The 23,117-nt window shown below is 45.3% G+C and overlaps 1 protein-coding gene across 1 annotated transcript in view; it reads left to right on the top strand.

Annotated features, from left to right (window-relative positions):
• The window catches only part of LOC148323101 (uncharacterized), a 175,044-nt gene that overhangs the window by 139,652 nt on the left and 12,275 nt on the right, over positions 1 to 23,117 (top strand). The window lies entirely within an intron of this gene.

The raw sequence follows: 23,117 nt of genomic DNA, 5'->3' as shown, positions 1-23,117 counted from the left end.
TCCCACCCAAAGATAGGTGGAATAGGCTCCAGCACCCCCCGCGACCCTAGTGAGGAGAAATGTAGTACAGATGATGGGTGGATGGATATTAAGTCAAGGATAGCAGTGAATTTTGTACAGCTCAATCAAGAAAAAACAGAGGTTTTAGCTATTGGTCCTGATTGTCAGAGAGGGAAACTTTTACCAAAACTAGAAGATTTTGAACCCTCACAATGTGTGAAGAACCTTGGTGTCATTTTTTACACTGAGCTCATTTTTATTCCTCCTATTAAAAATCGGTCCTATATTTTTATCAACTTAAGAATGTAGTCATTGATAACATTTCCGACTTCCGGTGGTAAGCAATGGAGTACGCAGCAAGTTGTTGGCGCCCGTCAATTAAACGGTCTATCCCCTGCATTATAAACACATATCTGCTTATCTTGATTACTTTTGAACTTGGGAGGCACGACTGCTTGTGGAGCGATATCAAGAGCCACCAAAGACAGCAGGAGAGATCAGCCAACGGAGAACTTGGCAGGCGTTAGCAAAGCTGGTATAGCATTAACGGAGTCGCATGTTGCGGAATTGCTCAAAACGTTTCGGGTACAACTCGCAGCCGATTTTAAATCCTAGTTTGCAACTCTGGATGGCAAGCTGGATGATATACAATCAACGGGCTCGGTGCACGGATGACGTATCCGCGACCACGAATTGAATGCTAACAATGTTAGCCAACGCGTAGAGCAGCTCGTATCTACGAAGTGAACAGGCTGCAGAGGCTGAAACTTTCCGTCCTTGAAGGGAAAAGCAGACGTCAAAATATTCGATTGGTGGGCCTACTCCCGGAGTCCCTTGAGGGTCCGCGGCAGACGGCCTTTTTTTTTCGCAGCTTATGAATATCTTCGGGGACTGTGGTCTGTCTTCTCCACCTGAGCTGCATCGGGTGCATCGTGTTCCCATGTCCAAGCCGGGAACGGGTGGGCATCCCCGTCTTGTTATCATCCGCTTTCACCGACTCCAAACAAAAGATGTAATCGTAAGAGAGGTGCAGAAACCTGGGACTGTTGAGTATCAGGGTCATAAGCTTCTCTTCTATAAGGACCACAGTGCAGATGTGCTGAAGAAACGGGCTGAATACCGAGACATCATGGCTGAAATGTATAAGAATGGGCTTCATCCATCTCTTCTTTTCCCAGCCAAATTGTGCGTCACATTCCTGGACAGTGGGAAGCGGTGGCTTACTTCAGTCTCTGAGGCTACTGACTTGATCAAGTTAACAGAAGACGGTACTGTAAGTCTGGTAGTGTTCAGCCAGCTCGTTCATGAATGTTTCTGTCTTCTTCTCCCTCTGTCTTGCATCTTTGATAAAGATGGCGTGAGCTGATGTTCTCAGCGACCCTCTTGATCTATCGGATTTCTGTGCGTTGCTCACGGACTCGCAGCTGGTGTATGATCGCTAGTCTCTGCTGGACCTACGGTGCAAAGTTGGCGATCCAGCTGAGTTCGAGCATAGTTGGGGTAAGACGTTGCCTGGTGACATCCCGGCGGAAATCTTCCGCGTTTATGGGCTCCCATCACTGCGGAAGCGGTGCCGCGGCAAACGCGGTGGCCGGCTGACAAAGCTAAAAAGGGAGCTGAAACACGCTTTGTCCCCTGCTCGTCCCGAACGCATGGACGTCCCCCACATTCAAGAGCCCTGCTTGCTACCATTCATCGGCTGTCCAGAGGAGCTTTGGCTGCGCTGTCATCCATGTGTCGTCCGACGCGGCGTCGATCAACATCTTCTGCATGAGCTTCCTAAAGCTCGCGGATTGGAGGAGCTACGCAAACCTGTGACACCTGTGTTTGTCGTTGATGACCACAACGTTTATCCTGAGGGTGCTATTTCTACAAAATGACTTGGATTTACTCTGCCTGACGGAGACCCGCACGAGCCCAAGTGAGTGCTGTGCAATGCTGTAATTATTACCGCCTGCATTACTTGGACGCCCCGAAAACGTCAGATTGTGGTGGAGGAACGTCAACTATTTTTAAAAACAAATTTGAATGTAAACAGTGTATATTGGCCACATCGATCACCAGCTTCGATGGCCCGCTCTTTAAAGTTGGCAGGGCTGCTCCTGTGCTCTGCTCTGTAATCCACAGACCTCCCAAATACAACAAGGAGTTTCTGAATGACTTTTTAAATATTTTTGCCGAAATCATGCTAAAATATGATCTCATCCTGCTGATGAGGGACTTTAATATTAATGTGTGATGTTCTGAAAATGGACTGGCAAAGGTCTTTTGAAGACACACAGACTTTCAATTTGGTGCAATCCGTGTCTGGCCCCACTCATAAACATTATGCCTTGTCCTTACTTTTGGTTCATCGATCTCAAATTTGAAAATGTTGGACAATTTTATTTCTGATCTAATGACAGTGCTCTTTGATGTTGTGTTTTCTTCTGCTTCTGTAAAACCTACGACCAGTGAATGCAAACTCCGGATTTTTACCCCCCTCACTGCTAGTTGGTTCTGTGTGCCTTTGATCAGCTCTGTGTTCTCTCCCTCATCAAACACAGAGGGACTCAGCTCTTGGTTCCACTCTTTATGTACAGTATTGTGGATTCTGTGGCTCCATTAAAAAAAGTATGACCGGACCAATGGTACAAAGAAAGAACTTGTGCAGCTAAACGAAAATGCCGCGAAGCTGAACGCAGGTGGAAAAAAAACAAGTCTCGTATCAAATCCTAAAAGACTGCTCGCACAGTTATCAACACAAGGTGATCTTATTCAGGCAAATTGTCATAATCCACGAGCTCTATTTAATACTATCGATTCTGCACTTAAACCCTGTCAGCCAAATTGCACAGACTCGTCCACTGAAATGTGTAATAGATTTTTGCAGTTTTTTATGGACAAGGTTGTTACAGCTCGGACTGTTGTTTCAAACACCACATCTGACCCCTCTGTTCACGTTCCTTGTTCCCCAGTGTTAGACTCCTTTGAGGCGATCTCCTTGTCATCTTTGGAGGCTATGGTTTGCCATATTAAGCCATCTGGCTCACCATATGATGCTGTCCCTCCTTAGTTCTTTTAGGAAGTCCTCCCAAGTATTGGCAAATCCATTTTGGCCATTATCAACAGCAGTCTTTCTTGTGGTGTAGTCCCCCTTCATATTAAACATGGTGTGGTGAAACTCCTGCTTAAGCAACCTGGCCTTGACCCAGGTGTGCTGTCAGATTTTAGACCCATTTCCAAATTGCATTTTATGTCTAAAATTTTAAAAAACGTGATGCACATGCAGTTACAATCCTTCTTGGGTGAACTCAATGTCATGGAGGTTTTCCAGTTAGGTTTCAAGAAAATGCATAACGCTGAGTCAGTCCTGTTACGAGTTTTGAATAATATTTTCCTGGCAAACGACACTGGAGACTATGTGTCTCTTGTCTTATTAGATCTAACTGCAGAGTTTGACACGGTGGACCACAGTATTCTTCTGGCTCGTTTACAGCACCTGGTGGGCATTAGCGGTAGCGCTCTGGAGTGGTTTAGATCCTGTCTGACTGGCAGGACCTTCTGTGTTCGCCTAGGTTGCAATGAGTCCCGCTCTGTCCCTTTGTTGTACGGTGTCCGTTTTGGGGCCCTTGCTATTTTCTTTTTATCTGCTGCCCCCAGGTTCCATCTAATGAAAACATGGAATTTCCTTCCATTAATATACTAATCACAGCCAGATCTATGTCCCGCTAAGCAAAAACGGCGCTTTCCCCTTGAGACCACTTTCGTCCTACCTTAGAGGAAATCAAAATCTGGATGTCACTTAACTTCCTGAATTTCAATGAAAAGAAGACAGAGGTTATGTTTTCGGTCCCAGCGGCCCTTCTACTCTCAACCCTGTTGACCTTGACCCTAGCCAACAGTCTCAAACTTAGGTTTGTTCTTTTTTTTCCCCATCATCTTTATACTGTCATTTTCTTTGTGCAATTGGTTGTGTATGAACAGTAACCATGTCTGGCTTAATTGCCTTACAAGAAACACACTTGAGGGATCAGGACCACTTGTGGTTGCGGAAATGTTGCTTGGCGGAATGTTTTTAATACAGTTTTGGCTCAAAGGCCAGAGGCGCGGCTATTTTGATTTGTCAAAACATATATTTTGTACCTTCTAATATTATTTCAGATGACAATGGCCGATTTATTATTGTGTCAGGCAAACTTGGTCATAAACATGTGACATTGGCTAATGTTTATGTGGCCAACTTTGACAATGTTCAATTTTTCCAGAACTAATTTCTTCAAGACTTTCATATTACCGACTCATGGCGCTTTTTGTGTCCACATGGCAGGGACTACTCTTCATTCTCTCATCTTCACCAGACTTAAAACAGAATTGACAACTTTTTTTTGTTTTGACAATTCATTGCTTCTAATTCTCAGGTCTTGTGGCTATGAAAGCATTACAATCTCTGATCATGCCCCTCTTGCTCTTGGAATGGCTGTCCTGGGGCGCAATGTTGTGGGAAAGCTTTGGAGACCTGATCCATTATTGCTCACAGATGTGGAATTTGTTACATTTATTTCTTCCAAAATAATAACTTTTTGGTCTGAGAATACGGCACCAGTTATGTCCAGTAAAAGGATTTTAGGAGAAATTATCTCATTTGCGGCATTTAGGAGAAAATGTTCTATGCGAAAACAAAGGGATCTTTCTGATCAAATTTTGGATATAGACAGATGTCCATATCAATATCAATATCGTCAAAGACAATACCCACCCAAACTCACACCTGTTCGACCTGATGCCCTCTGGCAGGCGCTACAGGTGCATCAAATCAAGGACCAACAGACTGAGAAACAGTTTCTTTCCAAGAGCCATCTCCATTCTAAACTCTCACACACACACACGACCACCCTTACCTTGCAGAACAGCAACGTGATGTGTTTTTATATTTCCTATCCAGTATTATTTTCCATTGCACTAACTATTCTCTTATTTATCTAATTTATATACATACCTGTCAACTTATACGGTTTCCCCGTATTTTATACGTTTTTTGGCAATTTCTAATCACATACGGCGTATAACGACTTTTATACGGGAAACCACAAAAAAGTTAAACAAAAAAAAATCCCAATGACGTTTCAGTCCAGACCGATATCGACTCGCCATTCGGTAATGATTCCTGGCGCGTGAGGCTGGTGCGGAGGGGACGGTTTCGCCCGCTGACGAGCGGGCGGGCCGGCCCGTTACGCCCGCCGCGCGCCGGGGCTCGCCGCGACCCGGAGCCGCATCCGTGGCGGTAGGTTCAGGCATGCAAGGAGTAGGTACCGGGACCCGTGCGGTAGTGTGGCCCGCGGGGACGGCTGTAACGGGGCCGGGGAGTGGGGATTGCGGGGGCTGCACGCGGCGCGAGTCGCGTGCAGTTATCCGTTTAACCTCCTCGAGGAAGCGGGGGCTGCGCGCGGGGCAAGCCGCTCGCAGTTATCCGATTCCTTTTCCCTCGGCCCAAACTCGTCCGTCCCCCGTCTGGATCGCCCCGTCCCCGCCGCCTCGTCCCGCCCCGCTCCTGCTTGTTACGTTCCCGCCGTCTCGGGTACTTGTCTAAACCCCACTAGTCTGGCCGGGCCACGGGCCAGGGGGGTGCTGGGGCTCGACCGCCCTGCGCTACTCCCCCTCCCTCAGCCCCGCAGCCGTCGGTGTCAGCGGGGCCTGGCCGCCCTCGGAACCAAAAACCAAGTCGCCGGGTACCCAACTCTTGCCCCAGACTTCTCAGGATCAAAGGTAAATTCCCAAAGAATTTTGGCCTAAATTCTTTGAGCTGAAAACTGGATTTGGCCAAGAGCGTTTCCCCCTCATCCGACAGCTCTACCAAGTGCTCCTGTGCCTGCCTCATAGCAATGCTGACAGTGAGCGTGTGTTCAGCAACGTCAGAAAGATTCACACCGAATATAGAAAGACAATGGGCACTGACACTCTTACAGCTCTACTCCAGGTGAAGTTAAACTGTGATGACCTATGCTTCAAAGTTAAACCATCTCGGGAGCAGATTATGTCAGCAAAATCATGCACATCGGAATATAATAAAAAACATTAAACGTTAACACTGACTATGAAAATAAAGGTGAAATTGTTTATTTGAATACATGCTGGGCCTGGAAGTACAATGCAAGAATGTTATGCATACTGCCTTTATTATTTTCCATTACATTGTCTTTCTTGCTAAATACTTAATAGTGATAATAAAATCTAATTAAAAAAACGCTGCGATTGTGTTTATAAGGTTTTTTATCCATTTATAAGGGGAACTACACTGGTTTATAAGGGGAGTCACTGTCCGAGGTTGACAGGTATGTATATATTTATCTGAATTATTGTTGTATTGCACTGGAGAGGGGAGCTCTCTAATCTCGTTGCACACTTGAGTACAATGACAATAAAGGGATTTCTGATTCTGATTCTCTGATTCTGATGTCATGCCCAATCATTATCTCCGTCTTTATATAAATAATGGTCGAGGCTGTGGACCGAATTGAACATAATCTCTACCCGTCAGGTCATAGGCTGTCTGATTATAGCGAAAAGTGTTTTTTATGAACACAGTGAGGAAATTTTGGCCAACCATTCACGGGGAATTAGAGCGAGGCAACTGATTCCTGGTATTAAGACTGATGGTGGGGACACTTCAACCGATCCTAAAATAATTACTGATCATTTAAAAACATTTTATTCCAGGTTGTACACACCTGAATCTGTTTTAAGTTTGGGCGATATTGAGGCATTTTTTGACTCTCTTGATGTTCCCTCACTTTCTCCTGATTTGAGACAAGCTTTTGAAGGTCCTATCTTTCAGGAGGAAATTAAGGTTTCTGTTGCGCCCATGGAGTCTGGAAAGGCACGAGGGCCAGATGGGTTTTCGGCTGATTTTTTAAAATCATTTAAACTTTCACCCTTCTTGCTTCTAGTTTTTAACGATTCATTGGGGACCAATGCCCTTACCTCTATGTGTTAGCAGGCCTGTATTTCAATGTTGTTAAAGAAGGACAAGGACCCATTAAACTGTGCCTTGCATAGGCCTATATCGCTACTAAATAGTGATATGAAGATTTTGGCAAAGCTGCTGGCTCTTCAATTGGAAAAGGCGCTTCCTAATATTATTTCACCAGCCCAGACTTAAAAATTGCCATTCCTTTTATAATCTTTGTCCTTCTATTGGCATTATTTACCTGTCCAATAATCTTCAGGCAGAATGTGTGGATGTAGAGAAAACGTTTGGTAGGTTTGGTTGGGATTATTTGTTTTTTGCGTTGGAGAAGTTTGGCATTGGCCCTTTATTTTGCGCATGGATAAAATTATTATATGCTCACCTATGGCCTCAGTGTTAACGAATGGCCACTACTCAGAATATTTCAAACTGCACCATGGAACAAGGCAGGGCTGCCCTTTAAGCCCCCTACTATTTGCTTTAGCAATTGAACCACTTGCAATCTCGATTCGTAACAGCAGGGCGATTCAGGGCATTCGCAGTAGTGGTTTTGAACATCGGGTCTCGCTTTGTGCAGATGACTTACTGTTGTATGTGTCCGACCCACTTAGGTCATTACCTGCAATACTGCAAGCTTTGAATGGTTTTGGAAAAGTATCTGGTTATAAAATAAACCGAGACAAGACAGAATTGTTTCTGTTTAATGACAAGGCATTTGAACTCGATTATGGTGGCTTTCCACTCAAGCATGTGTAGGAGCAATTTGTATAGCTTTGTGCAGTGTTTTTCAACCACTGTGCCGCGGCACACCAGTGTGCGAGATATTGTCAGGTGTGCCGTGGGAAATTATCCAATTTGTGTGCCTGTGCGGTCTAGCACCTAGCAGAGTAAGTAGTAAAATGTAGTACGCTTCCATACCAGTAGACGGCAGCAGCAGCAGGTAGTGAATTGCCTTGTGCTTGGAGACAAGCGAATTAGTGACGCGCGAATGCAGCGAGAAGTGGATAGCAGAATAAAAAAAGTGGATAACAGAACGACGGTGAAGGTTTTTGAAGAGGAAAAAATGCTGACTCTGAACTAGACCCTGGACAAAATCCGGACCTAGATGAAGGCCCTAGTATGAGTGGAGGTTAAAAAAAAAAAGCAAAGACGTCTTGCAAAGTTTCTGCCGCGAGGCAATACAGCGAACGCTATCTTTCATTTGGATTTACTTTTACCGGAGATGCAACGACACCGACTTCGTTGTGCTTGGTATGTGGTGAAAAGCTCTCCAATACTTCCCGCCTGCAAAGCCATTGTAAATGAGATGCTCGGACCCGAAGCGGCTAAAGAAATAGCCAAAGTCATGCTCTCAGATAACACAATTTCCAGACGTATTAATGACATGTCTGCAGACAAAGAAAGTGTGGTTTTGGACAAAATCCGTTATCAGTAATAAATTTGCGTAGCGACTTGATGAGTCCACTGATATGTGGACACGCTCAACTGTTGGCCAATCTGCATTTTGTAGATGGAGAAACAATCAGAGAAAACTTTCTATTTTGCAAGGCTTTGCCATAAAAAACAACAGGAGAGGAAAATTTTCGGTCACATCAGAATATCTGGAAAATGGAGGACTTAAGTGGGAAAACTGGACGAGTGTCTGCACTGACGGAGATGCAGTCATGGTCGGGCGCGCCAAAGGCTTTGTAAGCAGAGTGAAGGAAAAAAAAACAGTGGTGATCATTACGCACTGTTTCTTATGCAGCGAAGCCCTTGTAGCCAAGACTATACCAGCAGATCTTGTTCCTGTGTTGGATGATGTTGTGCGCATGGTAAACTTTGTGAAGTCACGACCTGTGAAAAGTCGCATATTTGCGGCTTTGTGTGAGGAAATGGGAGCGGCGCATAAAGCCTTGCTGTTTCATACGGAGGTCCGATGGTTGTCTCGTGGCAAAGTGCTGGCCCGTGTATATGAGCTTTGAGAGGAACTCAACGTGTTTCTGACAAATGAGGGGTCCGATTACACAAACCTGATTGTAGGTGATGAGTGGTGTTCAAGGCTGGCATACCTGGCAAATATTTTTCATCATCTGAATGAACTGAACAAACGAATGCAAGGCCGAAATGAAAACTTGATTACCAGTACAGATTTGTTATTCAGACGGGATTTTTTTCAACTCCTCCGATTTTAAAAAAGGATTCGGAATTGCGCCATCACATTTTTTTTTAGGTATCTGCAGGTCAGGCATTATGTGCAAAGTATGACACCACATTTTCCTTGTAAACCTCCGGATAATCCCCTTGATGCTTTTTTAATCTATCAATCCCACTACCAAAGGTGTGTTGTCTAAACTTTATTATTTAATTTACAAACTGCATTCTCCATCTCTGGAAGTCATTAAAGCTGTTTGGGAGCAGGCTTTACAATTCACTTTCACAGATTATGTTTGGGATTCCATTTTAAATCAGGTGCATTCATCTTCAATCTGCGCTCGCCATGCATTTATCCAATTTAAAGTTGTTCACGGAGTCCACGTTTTCAAAACAGCCCGTATCTATCCGACTGTGGACCCGACGTGACAAATGTTGTGGCGAACCTCTCATTCTCATCATTACTTGCCAGATGTATTTTGTCGAGATGGAAAGACTCCGCTCCACCTTCTCACGTACACATAATGCAATGTATGGACTTGGATTCACGGTCCAGGGCACTGGAAATGGATTCTACAAGGCTTGGCGTCCCTTCCTGACTTTCTTCAAGAAACCTACCACGGCTGTTTATTAGTAGAAAACCTGTCATAATTTTTTTAAATCTCATTTTGTTTTGTCTATGAGTGGATAGTATATTAGTTACGGATCATTTTGGGATTGTGATTTTTTGTCGCATTCACCTTTGCTTTATATGAGTATTATATGTACAATTTATTGTACGTGTGTGTGCGTGTGTGTGTTCGCTGTCCGGGGATCTGGGGGTTTGTTTTATTAAAAGAGCAAAAACGGATATACGTGACTTATATGGATTTTTGTCATTGTGTTTTTGAAAATTAATAAAAAAGACATTTGAAAGAAGAATGTAGCCAGAGTCCGCCCGTTTCTCTCTCAGGCTCTTAACGGTCTTATTTATTTGACCTGCTCTTATCATCTCAACCGTCGTGGACCCTGAGGTCCTCTGGCTTTTAGTTATTCCAAGGGAATAGCTTGCCAGAGGACATCAGGTCCGCAGAGACTGCTGATATTTTTAAGAGGAGGCTCCAGACACACCTTTTTAGTTTGTCAAGTGAGTCACAAGTTGAGATAAGTCCTCTAAAAAGCCAGAGTAAGGACCAGCGGGACGGTAAATAACTGGAAGATAAAATGGCAATTAGGCTGTGGGTTGTAGAACGAGAACTTCAGATGGTTTGAAGGAATTGTTAGAGCAAGGGCTATGTTGGAGAACAGATTCGGAAATAACGGCTACACCCCCACCCTTCATACGAGGACGTGGAACATGTGCACTCACAAAGTTTGGAAGCGAGGCTTCATTTCGCGGTAAAACCTATTAGGTTTTAACCAGGTGTCACAAAGTCCAATCTTGTTGAGATTAAGGTCTCAAATGATGAGATGAACTAGCAGGGCTTTCCAGGAGAGTGATCAAATTGTGAATAAAGTAGCCTGATTGGAGCTATTCACCATTATAGGATTTCTAATCACAACATTGCACTAAGATTGTGTTGCCCGGATCCCATATTGTACTTTGAGCTACTATAGGCGCGAAGGGAGGTTATGACCTTAGGAATCTGTTATTTGTCAGATCTCAAGTACTTTTATTCGGAGCAAGCACCACGTCATTGATAAGACCGGCCAAGGAAGAATGCCTAAGCTCGTCTTGTAGCACCACCTCACTGGAAAACATGTCAGTATGCAATGCAGCAGTAGGTGGTGAATCAGTATGTATTGTGTGACACTCAAATCTACATAGAAAGATATGTGTTGGAAGAGTCTACCATAGCGCTTTAACCTCGCCGGCTTAAATGTGAACTGTCATGGAAGGCTCAAGCAGATGTGAAATGTGCTGTATAAATAAAGTTGTATTATATTGTGATATGTTTAAAAAAAGAGTGATAGCACTCTCCCAGTTTGGGTGAAGGCCATCCAACCTCAGCAGGTCGTGTCATACCCAGAGAGAGGGCTAGTTATATACAAACTGCGGTACCTTCTCCCTACAAAAGCTAGCCAGCAAGAATAATCTGCTAAACTCATCATTGCCTCTTGCAGACAAGGGCCAGAGTCAATTACTTGATGCTGACTCATCTTTCTGGCGAGAAGTCCTAGCTATGTTGTTCTTTGTGATCTCCGATTGCCTCATCCTAGTGTCATTAGAGCCAACATGTATGACTGTATCCAAGTATCTAGTGATGTTAGTTCGTGTTGTTTTTTCGCAGGTGTCTAGGGCTGATGTTTACCACCTCCCTACGATTAGCTTCAATGTCGGGTGCCCTACCACTAGGAATACACATTATTGCAGATGGTTTTTTTCACCCTCATGTTATGAGTGATGAAGTCATTAACAACTAACGTGTAGGAGCCAGTAGACAGAGATGCAATGGCAATTATATTACTATTAATATGGAAAGAAAAAAAACTACTTTGATCAGGATTTAAATTTACATTCTGTGACATTTCATCTCGAATGGACGCTGGGAGGTCAAGACGGACAGGTTCACTAGGGCAGCAATCTTGTAGGGACCAATGTACCTGGGCGCCAGCTTCTTGGACTCAACCTTAAGGAGAAGGTTACGTGAATTAAGCCAAACCACCTGGCCGAATTTGTAGTCAGAGGCTGGGTTGCGACGGAGATTGGATTGTACCTGAGACTTTGACGATGCACGGAGCAGGCCAATCCCCAAACCTTGACACACTTGTCTGGGTGGCTCTTGACTGGAGGGAAACAACGGGGGTTAATAGGTACACGTAGTGGCCACAGTGGGTATTGAAAGCCGTCTTCTATTCGTCCCCCTCCTTAATGCGGACCAGGTGGTAAGCCAGATGCAGGTCCAGCTTGCTGAAGAAGGTGACACCATGGAGTGGGGTGAAAGCAGAGTCTATGAGTGGCAATGGATACCTGTTCCTGACAGTAATGCTATCAAGTCCTCTCTACTCCACACATGGTTGCAGGGTCTTGTCCTTCTTTCCCACAAAAAAAAGAAGCCCACACCCAAAGGTGAGGAGGAGGGTCAGATGATTCTAGCAGCCAATGACTCAGAGATGTATTCTTCCATTACTTCACGTTCACGTGGTGGGTATGTTGAACAGCTGACCACAGCAAAAGGGCGGACCGGGCTCAAGGTCAATTCTGCATTCATACGGCCTGTGCGGCGGTAAGAAGTTGGTGTAGTCTCCTGATTAATCTTGCAGAGTAGCTGTCCATTAAGAGCTTCAGCCATAATGGGGGTGGACAGGAACAGAAGGTCAATGCCCATCTGCTGCACCAGACTGCGATCTATCAAGGTTATCATCTGCCCGGAATCAACAAGAATGGAGAGAGGCATTGACACATTCTTCCAACAGAGTGTAGAAGGGAGCTTGAAATGTACAGAGGATTAAGTATTAGAGGTAAGACTCACCAATTTGTCCTTAGCGACAGGAGAACCCACCCTTCCTCCAGGTCGCAAAGTGCAATAGGCAATAAAGTGTCCTTTTCCTCCATAGTAAAAGCACAAATGGGCACTGCATCTGCACATTCTCTCCTCTCTGTGAGCCAGGCACGTCCCAGCTGCAAGGGCTCACAGTTACCGCCAGTGGGAGTCGATACCTGTGCCTCATAAGGGGAGACGACAGTAAACTGCCGTGGAGAAGGGAGCGTAGCAGGCTGTGTACGCAGCCTGGAACGTTCCCTCTGGCGCCCATGGAAATGACAATCAAGCTTGATTGCGACAATAATGAGTTGGTCAAGGCTAGTAGGCTCACCTCAAGAAGCTAGTCCATCTTCAGGTGTCTCAGTTAACGCGCCCTGAAAAAACTCTGGAAGGGCCTTGTCGTTAAACTTGTTCTCAGCTGTGAGCATAGACAAATCAGTCACACTGTGAGAGTCTTGCCATATTGACATGAGCCACTTGGCAACCTCCCTGCCACGGACAGGGTGATCAAAAATTTGCCTTATCTCCTCCGTGAATGCAGAATAAGACGGGCAACCGGGAGACTCTTCCACTCAGCTGTGGCCCATAACAAGGAAGAACCCCGCAGACAGCCAATGAGATAAAGTTTAGCCTGCTCAGTGGAGTAGGAAAATAGTTGCCGACCAAACACTAGCGAGCACTGAACCAAAAAGGAAAGACAGGTGCCCAAATTGCCACCATAGGGGGCTGGTGCTGGAACAAATGGTTCCTTAGGAGCATGGCAGCAAGTGCGGGCTCAGAGTGTCCACGGAGCTTTAGAATCAGAATCAGAATGCCTTTTATTGTCATTGTACTCAGTGTGCAACGAGATTAAAGAGCTCCCCGCTCCAGTTCAATACAACAATAATTTAATCAAATATATAAAATAGAATAATGAAAGATTAAATAATTAAATAGAAAATAAACACAAAATTACTTTAAAACACTTTATTTCACAGTTCTGCAAGGTAAGGGCAGGTCTCTGTGAGAGTTCAGCATGGAGATGGCTCTCGGGAAGAAACTGTTTTTCAGTCGGTTAGTCTTTGTCTTGATGCACCTGTCTCGCCTGCCAGAGGGCAACAGGTCGAACAGGTGTGAGCTTGGGTGAGTATTGTCTTTAATGATATTGAGAGCTCTGCTGAGGCACCGGGTGGTGTAGATGTTTGACAGGGAGGGGAGAGGGAGGCCAATAATTCTCTGCACTGTTTTGACTGTCCTCTGGAGCCTCGCTCTGTCAGCCTCAGTGCAGCCGCCTGCTAGGTGGGGACACAGTACGTCAGCAGGCTCTCGATGGACGAGTGGTAGAAGGCCAGCAACAGCTTCTTGTCCAGGTTGAATTTCCGGAGGAAATGAGATAAGGAAGTGAAGACGCTGGTGGATCACTGCTGTGGTGTTGTGTGTCCCCGAGAGGTCATCGGAGATCTGTACTCCCAGGAACTTGAATGTGTGGACCCTCTCCACACACACACCTTGATGTAGAGGGGGGGTGGCACAGTCTTGTTCCTCCTGAAGTCAATGACAATCTCCTTCGTTTTTGCAGTGTTGAGTCGTAGTTTATTGTCCTCACACCAAGCCGTTAGTGTCTGGATCTCCTCCCTGTAAGTTGGCCCGTCACCTTTTGAGATCAGACCGAACACTGTCTTATCGACAGCAAATTTGACAATCGTGTTGTTTCCATGGGCCGGGCTGCAGTCATAGGTGTAGAGGGCGTATAGGAGAGGGCTCAGCACGCATCCTTGAGGGGAACCGGTGCTCAGCGTTCGGGTGGAGGACGTGTAGGGGCCGAGCAACACAGTCTGGGGTCTGTTGGTCAGAAAGTCCTTAATACAGATGCGTGTGAGGGCAGGGAGGCCGAGAATGTCCAGTTTGGAGATGAGGATGTCTTGTATGATTGTGTTGAATGCCGAGCTTTAGTCCACAAAGACCATCCGGGCATAGCTCTGCTGTTGTTCCAGATGGCCCAGCACAACATGCAGAGCAGTGTCGAAGGCGTCCTCAGTGGATCTGTTTGCTCGGTATGCAAACTGGTAGGAGTCCAGTGTGGGAGGAAGGCAGTCCTTGATGTGCTGGAGAACCAGTCTCTCGAAGCACTTCATGATGACTAGCGTGAGAGCAACAGGACGGTAGTCATTCAGGAGGACTGCGGGTGACTTTTTGGGGACAGGAATAATGGTGGAAGTTTTCAAGCAGGAGGGGATGACTGGGAGCGGTTGAAGATCCTGCAAAAAACATGTGATAGCTGGTGGGCACATGCTCTGAGGACTTTGCCCAGTATTCCATCGGGTCCAGTGGCTTTCCTGGGGTTTACTGCCAGGAGCGCACGCCTCGCATCGTGTTCCTCCAAAGTGAGTGAGGGGGTGTTGAGGCATGGAGTGCGGGGGTGTGGCGGTTGGGCTGAGTCAAAGCGAGCAAAGAAGCAGTTTAGCTCCTCCGCAAGCGACGCACTCAGGTCTACCGTTGTTACGCTACCTCCTCTGTAGTTGGTGATGCGCTGGTCACCTTGCCACACCTCCCGTGGACTGTTGCTGGCAAGGTGGGACTCTAGCGTCTTCTTGTAGTCCGTTTTGGCCAGCTTAATGCCTTTTTTCAGGTCAGCACGGGCCACACTGTACAGGGCTCTGTCGCCTGACCAGAAGGCAATGTCACGGGCTTTGATGAGTGAACGAACCTGGCTGGACATCCAGGGTTTCGTGTTTGGGAAAGTCCGAATGGTCTTGTTCAGGGACACAGTTTCCATGCAGAACTTGATGTAGTCCAGTACACATTGTGTGTAAACGTCAAGGTCCTGATGATCAAAGAGGTTCCAGTCTGTGTGATGGAAGCAGTCCTGTAATTGATACATGGCGGTCTCATGCCATGTTTTAACAGTTCTTGTGGTGGGCTTGAGTCTGCATCTGAGAGGGGTGTACGCAAGTGTGAGCAGCAAGGAGAGGTGGTCTGACTGGCCGAGGTGGGCGAGGGGAATGGCTCTGTACCCGTGCTTGATGTTCGAATAAACATGATCAAGAGTGTTCTCTCCCCTTGTTGGGCACTTGACATGCTGGTGGAACTTCGGGAGTACAGTCTTCAAATTGGCCTTATTTAAGTCTCCCGCTACTATATGAATGCCATCAGGGTGGGCCCGCTGTTGTTTAGTGATGACGCAGAGAGCGCCGTGCTTGTGTTAACATCGGGAGGGATGTAAACAGGAGTGCCGATCAATACTGTTAGCTCACTCGGGAGATAATAAGGCCGACATTAAACGGACATGAACTTGATGTCGGGGGAGGAGAGTTTCTCTACGACCATACTGTTGCTGGACCAGTCCTCATGCACGTAAATGTAGAGAGCCCGACCCCAGCTCTCACCGGTGTCTCTCGTCCGATCCGCGCAATGAAGCGAGCACCCAGTTAGCTGGATGCTAGCGTTGGGAACGTTGGAGTTCAGCCAGGATTCCATTATGATAATCATACAACTGTCCCGAACATACCGATTTCCCAGGACTTGTAATTCCAGATCGACGATTTTATGGACAACGGATCTGGAGTTGGTGAGGTAGAGACTTGGCAGTGGTTGCTTGTGGTGCTGCTGTCGTAACGTTACTAGGAGACCGGACCTGCAGCCCCGCTTCTGCTTCTTCTCCCTCCGTCATTTGGTCGCCTCCCGGTCCCGATGACAATCCACGGTGAGCCGGGCGGCCTCGCTAGTTCGTCAGGAATTTTGCGATCATAGCAAAATTCCTCTAAGACGGTTATTTTATATTGATAAACAATGTCCAAGATGTCCTGACGGGTGTATCGATACTCAGCCACAGTCGGTGTTCATAATACCGAACATTACATAAATAAAAAGTAATAAAGAGTGGAACTGGAAGGGAGAGCCGTTAGCCGCTGCATCTATGCGCGCCGTCATCTTGGCAAAAAGAAAACAAAAAAAACGGAAAGGTCTTTCTGGACCATAGTGAGGGTGTGTGAGAATTCACGTAACTTAGCCATCATCATGTTGAGTACTTGGTCATGCTGGTCCAAAAGTGCACCTTGTCCAGCAAGTGTCTGCCGGACAGGGTCAGTCTCTGCTGGGTGGCCAGATCAAGCTGTTAGGTTGCTGACAGTGTAGGAACCAAGAGCAAAGTGGCAGATGGGTAAGAAGAAAAAGGTGATGATTTTATTTAGTAAAGGCTGCTGCAGGTGTTGGCTGTCCAGTGAGAGCAGTCCAAATTCAAAAGAAAGGAATCCAAGGGGTTGCAGGGTACAGGGTTGGCAAGCAGGGAGCAGAGGACAAACGATCTGTGGAACACAAGGAACAAAGCAAGGTCAGGATACTAAAACACTTGTCGGGTACACAAGGCAAACTGGCTGGATGTACAAATTCGTAAGTAAATTCGTAAGTGAGAGTGTTGATCTGGTCAGGGGCGCAACTATCTACTTTCTGGGGTGTATGCAGACACATAACAGGCGCCCCCGCCAACATAAATAAATAAATACCGTATTTTCCGGGCCATAGGGCGCTCTTTAAAGTCCCTAATCTTCCCCAAAACAAACAAAGCGCCTTGTAAAGCAACGCGCCCATTATATGGACTAAGCATCACTCGTGACCATCAACCCTTTTACTCATTGGGCTATTCGGAGTGCATGTTAGCACACCCTGCTGGACAAAGTCTGAGTCATCTATGCTTCTAATTGACCGTGACTTATACATTATGTGACTATGGTGTTTGGGTGAGGGTGTAGGAGAAAGCTGGACAAAAGGGCAGCTGTCCACAATGTTCAATGTTCAAGATGGCGGCGCGCATAGACGCAGCGGCTAACAGCTCTCCCTCCCAGTGCTCCTTATTACTTTTTCTCTAATCTCGTTGCACACTTGAGTACAATGACAATAAAGGGATTTCTAATTTCTAATGTTGTAGTCTGTTTTATCATTTATGTTATTGCAAGCAAGAAACGTCCCAGGTTTAGACAACAGACTGCAAAAAGCCCAAAGCACAACAGCACATCTCTCTAAACAGCCATGTGATTGGCTGAGTCTGGGTGGCTCCCAAGAAGCCATTGCTGTAATTGGCTAAGGCTGAGTGGCTCCCAAGAAGCCATTGCTATAATCTTTTTGTGTTATTTTTATTTCTTTTGGGTATATAGATGGCATGAGAGATACATGTTTTGTGTCTTATTTCTTTGGTTCATTGTTTGATTGTATGTTTTTTTTTTGGTTTTGATTTGAAACCGTGACTCCAAGGAGTGTGGTGACCAGTGAACTCCCTCCCCCGACGTTGTCTAGTAGACTATTGCCCAGACACCTTTTATTGGTTTGAGTCATTGTTATTGGCAGTGGTTCCTAATAGTTTCATGACATCTGTCATTGAAACGGGTGGTACCTCTGGCAATGATCCCTTAGGCTTAGGGGATTGAGTCCTGGTGAGCTGGCATCAGCTAGCGCGAGCAGCTGAGCTAGCGCGAGCAGCTGAGTTAGCGCCTTAGTTGGCCGTTAAAATACGGTAAATAAAATAATAATAAAATTATTAATAATAATTTATGTTTTTATATGTAGCAATTTTTGGGGGAACATACAACTTTTATTCCAAACTTTTATTGAACGTTTTATTTTACAGTAGGCTGAATCAATCTTTATTTTATTTATTAATAAGTTACTGATTAGACACTGCATCTGATCAGTATTCAGACTCATTAGATACAGTGGAAAAAGGTTTTTGAACGCCCTCATGATTACAATCTCAAATACTATCAAGAAGCATTTCTTGGAATTTTCCTGTCTTAAGAACCTTGTTTAAATGTGTTGGTCCTTATTAGACACACACGGACACAGCCACTGAATTTATATCATGCCACGTTTTTGACATGTGTATGCATGATACACCCCCCCCCCTTACACCCCATCGTAAAGCCATTAATGTTCTTCTCATGATCTCTTAGACCAGTGGTCCTCCCTCCTGTTCTCCGAGGGCCGGTGTCCTGCAGGTTTTCCATCTCTCCCTGCTGCAACAGAGCTGATTCAAATGATCAGATAATCAGCAAGGTCTGCTAGATAACGAATGCTCAGGTGTGTTGCACCAGGGAGAGGTGGAAAACGGGCAGGACACCGGCCCTCGAGGAACAGGATTGAAGACCCCTGTCGTAGACTGTAAATACTGTCCAGTACACAGTTCAAAGACAACAGTAACTTCATATTTTGCTTCTAGCTTTTTCGCTAACTTGATTATTTAAAACTAATGTGTGGCTCTTACTACGTTGACAGATCACAACTTACCTACCGTCTTTAAACCACTTTGAAACGCTGCTTCTCAAGCCTGCATAATCTTTTTCCCTCTCCCTCTTTCTTTTTCAGTTTTGTGCCCCTGAGTACGTTCTATTTTGCTTTTATTTTCCATCTTTAGCATCATCAGACGTTTGAATTGGAAACACCCGCCGCACACGTACTCGAGGGTGCACGCACTGGACTCTGTGTGTGTGTGCGTGTGTGTGTGTGCGCGCAGCGCGCAGCGGGGGGGGCTGCAGGTGACAGTCACGAAGCAGAGGTGCGCCAATTAGTGACATACCTCTATTAGTTTTAGTGATTAGATCAAACCATACCCGTGAAGAAACAACTCTTTAATACATTAAAGAGCTTTGGCGCCCCTATGCGCCCCATACATACTTTTTGCGCCACTGGATCTGGTGATGAGGTGGAGCCAGGGCCCAGCTTAAGTATTCTTGGTGTTAATTGCTTGCACCTTCTCCGGCAGCGCAGGCTCCGTGGCCGCCCTCAGACTTTCCTCCAGTGGCGTAGGCTCAGAAGCTGCCCTCAGACATTCCTCCGGCTGCCCAGGCTCCGCGGCCACTCACTGACCTTCTTCCAGCAGTGCAGGTGCCGCAACCGCCCTCCAACAACCATCCTCCATCTGTGCAAACATTGTGGCCAACATGCGACCTTGCCCCAGCAGTGGAAGCCCTGCACCTACCTCCTGTCTCTCCTCATTTGGTGCAAGCCTCAGCCCTCCGGACCTCTTCTAGCGACACAAGCCGTGCAGCCTCCCCCTGACTCTGCTCTGGTGACACAAGCCCTGCAACTGCCCTCTGACCCTGCTCCAGCGGCACAAGCCCTCACTTCTCATCTGGCCTCGAAGACTGCCACTGGATTGGCCTTGCAAAGACCCTCTTGTCCGTCTACCGGCATGGCCACCAGACTGGCCGCCTCAAGAACCTCTCGTCTGGCCTCCGGTTCGCCACCGGACTGAACCCGCCAAGAATCTCCCTTCTGGCCTCCGGGTCACCTATTGGACTGGATACGCCAAGAACCTCTCTTCATGCCACTGGGTCACGCACCTGACTGGACCCTACAAGACCTTCTAGTCTGGCCTTCCCTGATTGGTCGATAGTTTTGCTTTTTATTTAGAATTAAGTTTCATGTTTTACTTGTGTTTTGTTGTATGTCTCTGTCCCATTAGATTACCGTGTCCATATTTTGCCTGATCCTTTGTGTTATCCATTTAACTCCCTCTAATACTTTGTCTTGTCCAGTTCCACGTGGTCTCATCTGTTTGTATTTTGTTCTTAACTTTCTGTTTTTTTTGGTTCCCTGTCTTTGTCACATCAAACTGCTGTTGTGAGCTGTCTTTGTCGTAGTCAAGCAGGTTTCCCCCGCTTATGCTCGTTTACCCAATTCTTTGCGTTATCCAATCATACCCCTATACACTGCGTTTTGTTCAGTTCTTCATCGTTGTCTACTCCGTTTGTATTTAGTTTGTTTTCATACCGTCTTTGTTGGGTCATTGTCTTTGTCAAGTATACCTGTTGTTTGTTTCGCTGTGACGGGCCTGCTCTCGCTGGCTCACTCTCATTGACTGGCTGGCTCGTTTTCGCTGGCTGGCTAAAGATTTATGACGTTCAACATATGCCTCAGAAGAAGACATGTTTACAATTGTCAAATCAGCAATAGAGCATGAGATTCTGGCGAGGACCTGACTAGACCGGGAATAATTATATTCTGTCCGAGTGATCAACCTAATCCAAGCAGTAGAGAAGGCTGTTACTGACCTCACAGAACTGAACGATGCCGGTGCAATAAAAAACCCATTGGCTGCACAGACTCCAGAAAGTAAACTTCCTGACTTTGTGAAAAAGGATTGGAATTTCCGCATGATGGAACCAAGCAACCATTTTGACATGCTCATCGCGTTCTTTAAAAAGTAGGAAGACATGCTCGAAAACTCGGAACAAAAAAAAATAGAGAAGTCTGATAAATTCCACAAAAATGAAAAGCAGTTTGCTTCAAACAAGGCCACAAATAGTTCAAGAGGACATGTGGTATGTGTGGGGATGACATGTGGTGTGTGATGATGAAAGTCACTACAACAAACTCTTTTTCTGCAGAAAATTCAAAAGTCTTTGTGTTCCAGTGAAAAGAGCCATACTGAAACAATTAGGAGCATGCAAGATGTGTCTTGGTTGGCTTACTAGGAGGGAGGACTGTAAGGACTTTTGCATGAGTCAAGAATGCAGGAAAGGAGGTCGTCATCAGAAGGCCTTAGAGAGGATGCTCTAAAGCTCTTTGAAGAGTATGCGGAATTGAGTCAAATCGATTTAGGGAGAAATCTAACACCGGCAGATTGAACAAACAACCCTGTGGTTGTGATCTTCTCTCATGGAAGTACCAACACCTAGGCAGTTTTAATGTGTACCAGATGGCACACAATTGATAGTTAAAGCTTTTTTTTTTAGACTAAGGCTAAACTAACACCACTGAACCAGAAGGGTGAGACTATCAACACTGAATTCTGTGGATCTGTTTTTGCTGTCCGAATTCACAACTACTTTGGGAAACAGCAAGGATGCAAGTGGAACAGTAGCTACATCCTGTGGACAGCCATACTGTACTAGGAGTCATTCAAAGAGACAGCTATGGATATCAAACTTTCTTCGCAAATACAGTTGCTGAGATTCAAAAGTCTGCGCCTGCAACAGATTGGTGGTGGATACCCTGCGACTTCAACATTGCTGAAATCATAATTAGAGGGTGCTTAGTGGAGGATTTGAAGGAGAAATCTGTGTGGCAGAAATGTCCAGATTTTTATTTTTTGTTTTAAATGGCCGTTGAATGAGCACCTCATCCAAGAGTAAATGTAGACAAGCAAAGAAGGTGTTTTGTATCTGTTATCACCAGAAGCAGCAGGACTGACTTTCACTGAGTGTCAAGAATCCCCCATCGAGCTTTTTTGATAGCCCAAGAAGGTCAGATCCTCCCAAGCTCAGCTCACATCCGTTTGGTTGTGTTCAAGGATGACAATGGACTTCTAATGTGCGGTGGACAAGCCCAGCTCTTTGCTGATGAATGAGCAGTTGTTCCAATTGTCCCATTCACACATTGAATTTTCTCCTTGCTCGCCAGAGAAGCTCACAATTGAAACGACAAGGAAGGTGGAGCCCAATGTAAGAGTTGGTCCCTAAAGCTCCCAATTCACTGCACTAATTGGCCAGTTTGACACAGGTGAATTAACAGGGTTAAAACAGGTGCATTGGCACACTCCCATTCAGCGCAGAGGAAGAAGTGCAGGGACGTTGTTTATGGGGTATGCTTGATATTCAGTGGGTAAAATGCTCTAACAGAAGTGGATTGAACTTTGCCCCCCTTCCAGTGTATTCTGCCAACAAACACATTTAAAACAAACACACACATACCTATGCCATACCGTACTGAAACATCCATACAAAGTACATTATTTTGATCATGTCAGCTTCACCTGTTTTTAAAAAGGGAATGTAATCATCAGTGGCTGGACAGTTTTATAAATGTTAATTTTTAGCTCTGCTCTCTGGTAAGAATCACATGATTGAGGCGGAGCTCAGTTACCGACTGATTTACTTGATTAAAACTGAGTAAATTACGGCTGCCTATGTCCCCGTCTTTGCCAATGCACTCACGGGTATTGTCCGGGTCGTTCATGTTGTAATATTCATGTTGGTTCAAAACCTTATGAAACAATTTAAGTTAATGAAAACGGGAGGAAGTGGTGCATGATGATGATTATGTGCTTGGCTCAGTCTTGCTTGTATGTGTGAACTAAAGGAAGAAGCTCTTTAGGTGGCCATTTTAAGTTGCTTCCTGCCTCTGATAGGGTTGTGTTTGTTGAATATAGAACTGTATAATACGCTAATGATTAAAAAAAAAGATTAAAAACAATCTTTTAAGATGAAAAGCTTTAAGAAATTAATTTAAAAAAATACTACTTTATTTCGTCATTACTTTTAAAACTTGTTTGAAGACACATTTTTATTCTTAATCTTTTTTCACTCAACATGAGACTGTAACTGTTCTGGTGTTATTCTGCTTTATATTGTATGTGTGTTTATGTGTTTTAGTTTGTGCGCTAATTTCCTGCTAATTTGTATTACACCATATGGAAAGCGCTATGACACCGCTCCAACTGTTGTGAGATGCGCTGTATCAATAAAGTTGTATTGTATGTACATTCTGTTACATTTCTTCTTTAGATGAGACCATTTGTTTAATCTAAGGCATACATTTAGAGAGGTAAAATTAGTTCACTGTAAAATATTCCCATTTAATTTCTTGAAATGAAAAACACTCCA

This window comes from Idiotropiscis lumnitzeri, chromosome 14 (assembly GCF_059441095.1).
Source record: "Idiotropiscis lumnitzeri isolate Australia: NSW breed Sydney's pygmy pipehorse chromosome 14, RoL_Ilum_1.0, whole genome shotgun sequence".
NCBI lineage: Eukaryota > Metazoa > Chordata > Actinopteri > Syngnathiformes > Syngnathidae > Idiotropiscis > Idiotropiscis lumnitzeri.
This window is presented reverse-complemented; position numbering and strand designations above follow the sequence as displayed.